Genomic DNA, 5,000 nt, shown 5'->3' on the forward strand with positions numbered 1-5,000 from the left:
GCTGGGGGCGGCCCTTATACCCACAGGTGTGGTTCAGCAACCAGTCACAGGCCGCAGCCGCCCTCTTTCAAAAGGGCTGGGCGCAGGGTCTACGCAGGGCTAAGAAACCACCCCGGGGGTGAAAGAAAGAGCAAGCTGGGCCGGAGCCCGTTGTCCAGGAGTTGGCTAAGGAAGAAGGTGAGATGGTTGCCCGTGCCAGGAAGCGAAGCTACTTTTCAGTCGGCTTCTCTTTTCCTAGGGCGCGTTGCCTGCAAAGATGTTCAGCCTGTGTTGCCCTGTAAATTGGTCTGCAGGTTACTAGCTATGGCCTCCAGCCGGGCGGGAGGCCCAGATGCTATGGAAATTAAGCCTGCTATTATTAAAAGTAAAAAGCCACAACGCTGGTGGCCACCACGCCCGCTGCGGCTGCAGCTGCAGCTGCTAAGAGTGATAGCGGTACGAATGAGAATACTAGGATTTTGCAAGGACTAAAGAGTGCAAGAGAGAAAGCGAATGTAAAAGAAGCAAGTGTGCAGTGTAAAAAGTGAATGTAAAAATGGCATAGAGGAGAGTGACCCCCTGCTGGTGGAAGTGAGGAAAAGCAAAAGCCTACAGCACCTGGTATTCCCAGGCGGTCTCCCATCCAAGTACTAAGCAGGCCCGACCCTGCTTAGCTTCCGAGATCAGACGAGATATGGCGTGTTCAGGGTGGTGTGGCCGTAGGCAGAGACAGGCCTCTCACTTACTCCTCTTCTACTTTGCAGCCTGGCTGCCGGCAGCTCTTTGCACTACTCCATGCTAGGCCTTTTTCTTCACTTTTTGCCTTCTCTTAAGGGAACTTCATATTCCAGCAGGAGCAGTGCAAGGGCTGGGGGCGGCCCTTATACCCACAGGTGTGGTTCAGCAACCAGTCATAGGGCGCAGCCGTACTCTTTCAAAAGGGCTGGGCGCAGGGTCTGCGCAGGGCTAAGAAACCATCCCGGGGTGAAAGAAAGAGCAAGCTGGGCCGGAGCCCGTTGTCCAGGAGTCGGCTAAGGAAGAAAGTGAGATGGTTGCCCGTGCCTGGAAGCGAAGCTGCTTTTCAGTCGGCTTCTCTTTTCCTAGGGCGCGTTACCTGCAAAGATGTTCAGCCTGTGTTGCCCTGTAAATTGGTCTGCAGGTTACTAGCTATGGCCTCCAGCCCGGTGGGAGGCCCAGATGCTATGGAAATGAAGCCTGCTATTATTAAAAGTAAAAAGCCACAACGCTGGTGGCCACCATGCAGGCTGCGGCTGCAGCTGCTAAGAGTGATAGCGGTACGAATGAGAATACTAGGATTTTGCAAGGACTAAAGAGTGCAAGAGAGAAAGCGAATGTAAAAGAAGCAAGTGTGCAGTGTAAAAAGTGAATGTAAAAATGGCATAGAGGAGAGTGACCCCCTGCTGGTGGAAGTGAGGAAAAGCAAAAGCCTACAGCACCTGGTATTCCCAGGCGGTCTCCCATCCAAGTACTAACCAGGACCGACCCTGCTTAGCTTCCGAGATCAGACGAGATCGGGTATGTTCAGGGTGGTGTGGCCGTAGGCAGAGACAGGCCTCTCACTTACTCCTCTTCTACTTTGCAGTCTGGCTGCCAGCAGCTCTTTGCACTACTCCACGCTAGGCCTTTTTCTTCACTTTTTGCCTTCTCTTAAGGGAACTTCATATTCCAGCAGGAGCAGTGCAAGGGCTGGGGGCGGCCCTTATACCCACAGGTGTGGTTCAGCAACCAGTCACAGGCTGCAGCCGCCCTCTTTCAAAAGGGCTGGGCGCAGGGTCTGCGCAGGGCTAAGAAACCATCCCGGGGGTGAAAGAAAGAGCAAGCTGGGCCGGAGCCCGTTGTCCAGGAGTCGGCTAAGGAAGAAGGTGAGATGGTTGCCCGTGCCTGGAAGCGAAGCTGCTTTTCAGTCGGCTTCTCTTTTCCTAGGGCGCGTTGCCTGCAAAGATGTTCAGCCTGTGTTGCCCTGTAAATTGGTCTGCAGGTTACTAGCTATGGCCTCCAGTCCGGCGGGAGGCCCAGATGCTATGGAAATGAAGCCTGCTATTATTAAAAGTAAAAAGCCACAACGCTGGTGGCCACCACGCCCGCTGTGGCTGCAGCTGCTAAGAGTGATAGAGGTACGAATGAGAATACTAGGATTTTGCAAGGACTAAAGAGTGCAAGAGAGAAAGCGAATGTAAAAGAAGCAAGTGTGCAGTGTAAAAAGTGAATGTAAAAATGGCATAGAGGAGAGTGACCCCCTGCTGGTGGAAGTGAGGAAAAGCAAAAGCTTACAGCACCTGCTATTCCCAGACGGTCTCCCATCCAAGTACTAACCAGGCCCGACCCTGCTTAGCTTCCAAGATCAGACGAGATCGGGCGTGTTCAGGGTGGTGTGGCAATAGGCAAAGACAAGCCTCTCACTTACTCCTCTTCTACTTTGCAGCCTGGCTGACGGCAGCTCTTTGCACTACTCCACGCTAGGCCTTTTTCTTCACTTTTTGCCTTCTCTTAAGGGAACTTCATATTCCAGCAGGAGCAGTGCAAGGGCTGGGGGCGGCCCTTATACCCACAGGTGTGGTTCAGCAACCAGTCACAGGCCGCAGCCGCCCTCTTTCAAAAGGGCTGGGCGCAGGGTCTGCGCAGGGCTAAGAAACCATTCCGGGGGTGAAAGAAAGAGCAAGCTGGGCCGGAGCCCGTTGTCCAGGAGTCGGCTAAGGAAGAAGGTGAGATGGTTGCCCGTGCCTGGAAGCGAAGCTGCTTTTCAGTCGGCTTCTCTTTTCTTAGGGCGCGTTGCCTGCAAAGATGTTCAGCCTGTGTTGCCCTGTAAATTGGTCTGCAGGTTACTAGCTATGGCCTCCAGCCCGGAGGGAGGCCCAGATGCTATGGAAATGAAGCCTGCTATTATTAAAAGTAAAAAGCCACAACGCTGGTGGCCACCATGCCCGCTGCGGCTGCAGCTGCTAAGAGTGATAGCGGTACGAATGAGAATACTAGGATTTTGCAAGGACTAAAGAGTGCAAGAGAGAAAGCGAATGTAAAAGAAGCAAGTGTGCAGTGTAAAAAGTGAATGTAAAAATGGCATAGAGGAGAGTGACCCCCTGCTGGTGGAAGTGAGGAAAAGCAAAAGCCTACAGCACCTGGTATTCCCAGGCGGTCTCCCATCCAAGTACTAACCAGGCCCGACCCTGCTTAGCTTCCGAGATCAGACGAGATCGGGTATGTTCAGGGTGGTGTGGCCGTAGGCAGAGACAGGCCTCTCACTTACTCCTCTTCTACTTTGCAGTCTGGCTGCCAGCAGCTCTTTGCACTACTCCACGCTAGGCCTTTTTCTTCACTTTTTGCCTTCTCTTAAGGGAACTTCATATTCCAGCAGGAGCAGTGCAAGGGCTGGGGGCGGCCCTTATACCCACAGGTGTGGTTCAGCAACCAGTCACAGGCCGCAACCGCCCTCTTTCAAAAGGGCTGGGCGCAGGGTCTGCGCAGGGCTAAGAAACCATCCCGGGGGTGAAAGAAAGAGCAAGCTGGGCCGGAGCCCGTTGTCCAGGAGTCGGCTAAGGAAGAAGGTGAGATGGTTGCCCGTGCCTGGAAGCGAAGCTGCTTTTCAGTCGGCTTCTCTTTTCCTAGGGCGCGTTGCCTGCAAAGATGTTCAGCCTGTGTTGCCCTGTAAATTGGTCTGCAGGTTACTAGCTATGGCCTCCAGCCCGGCGGGAGGCCCAGATGCTATGGAAATGAAGCCTGCTATTATTAAAAGTAAAAAGCCACAACGCTGGTGGCCACCATGCCCGCTGCGGCTGCAGCTGCTAAGAGTGATAGCGGTACGAATGAGAATACTAGGATTTTGCAAGGACTAAAGAGTGCAAGAGAGAAAGCGAATGTAAAAGAAGCAAGTGTGCAGTGTAAAAAGTGAATGTAAAAATGGCATAGAGGAGAGTGACCCCCTGCTGGTGGAAGTGAGGAAAAGCAAAAGCCTACAGCACCTGGTATTCCCAGGCGGTCTCCCATCCAAGTACTAACCAGGCCAGACCCTGCTTAGCTTCCGAGATCAGACGAGATCGGGCATGTTCAGGGTGGTGTGGCTGTAGGCAGAGTCAAGCCTCTCACTTACTCCTCTTCTACTTTGCAGTCTGGCTGCCGGCAGCTCTTTGCACTACTCCACGCTAGGCCTTTTTCTTCACTTTTTGCCTTCTCTTAAGGGAACTTCATATTCCAGCAGGAGCAGTGCAAGGGCTGGGGGCGGCCCTTATACCCACAGGTGTGGTTCAGCAACCAGTCACAGGCCGCAGCCGCCCTCTTTCAAAAGGGCTGGGCGCAGGGTCTGCGCAGGGCTAAGAAACCATCCCGGGGGTGAAAGAAAGAGCAAGCTGGGCCGGAGCCCGTTGTCCAGGAGTCGGCTAAGGAAGAAGGTGAGATGGTTGCCCGTGCCTGGAAGCGAAGCTGCTTTTCAGTCGGCTTCTCTTTTCCTAGGGCGCGTTGCCTGCAAAGATGTTCAGCCTGTGTTGCCCTGTAAATTGGTCTGCAGGTTACTAGCTATGGCCTCCAGCCCGGCGGGAGGCCCAGATGCTATGGAAATGAAGCCTGCTATTATTAAAAGTAAAAAGCCACAACGCTGGTGGCCACCACGCCCGCTGCGGCTGCAGCTGCTAAGAATGATAGCGGTACGAATGAGAATACTAGGATTTTGCAAGGACTAAAGAGTGCAAGAGAGAAAGCGAATGTAAAAGAAGCAAGTGTGCAGTGTAAAAAGTGAATGTAAAAATGGCGTAGAGGAGAGTGACCCCCTGCTGGTGGAAGTGAGGAAAAGCAAAAGCCTACAGCACCTGGTATTCCCAGGTGGTCTCCCATCCAAGTACTAACCAGGCCCGACCCTGCTTAGCTTCCAAGATCAGACGAGATATGGCGTGTTCAGGGTGGTGTGGCCGTAGGCAGAGACAGACCTCTCACTTACTCCTCTTCTACTTTGCAACCTGGCTGCCGGCAGCTCTTTGCACTACACCACGCTAGGCCTTTTTCTTCACTTTTTG

General features: G+C 53.3%; 6 non-coding genes across 6 annotated transcripts; all 6 read right to left on the minus strand.

The window, feature by feature from the left end:
* Positions 1–585: 585 nt before the first annotated feature.
* On the minus strand, positions 586–704 carry LOC142202167 (5S ribosomal RNA). Its single transcript, XR_012716040.1, has one exon. It is a non-coding gene; the product is annotated as a 5S ribosomal RNA (ribosomal RNA).
* Positions 705–1,424: 720 nt separating this feature from the next.
* Positions 1,425–1,543, minus strand: LOC142201844 (5S ribosomal RNA). The gene has a single exon (XR_012715732.1). It is a non-coding gene; the product is annotated as a 5S ribosomal RNA (ribosomal RNA).
* Positions 1,544–2,264: 721 nt separating this feature from the next.
* On the minus strand, positions 2,265–2,383 carry LOC142202200 (5S ribosomal RNA). The gene has a single exon (XR_012716070.1). It is a non-coding gene; the product is annotated as a 5S ribosomal RNA (ribosomal RNA).
* Positions 2,384–3,104: 721 nt separating this feature from the next.
* Positions 3,105–3,223, minus strand: LOC142201917 (5S ribosomal RNA). Its single transcript, XR_012715800.1, has one exon. It is a non-coding gene; the product is annotated as a 5S ribosomal RNA (ribosomal RNA).
* A 721-nt stretch (positions 3,224–3,944) lies between these two features.
* LOC142202031 (5S ribosomal RNA) lies at positions 3,945–4,063 on the minus strand. Its single transcript, XR_012715910.1, has one exon. It is a non-coding gene; the product is annotated as a 5S ribosomal RNA (ribosomal RNA).
* Positions 4,064–4,784: 721 nt separating this feature from the next.
* Positions 4,785–4,903, minus strand: LOC142202079 (5S ribosomal RNA). Its single transcript, XR_012715957.1, has one exon. It is a non-coding gene; the product is annotated as a 5S ribosomal RNA (ribosomal RNA).
* Between the last annotated feature and the right edge of the window lie 97 nt (positions 4,904–5,000).

This window comes from Leptodactylus fuscus, chromosome 4 (genome assembly GCF_031893055.1).
Source record: "Leptodactylus fuscus isolate aLepFus1 chromosome 4, aLepFus1.hap2, whole genome shotgun sequence".
In the NCBI taxonomy this organism is placed as follows: Eukaryota; Metazoa; Chordata; class Amphibia; order Anura; family Leptodactylidae; genus Leptodactylus; species Leptodactylus fuscus.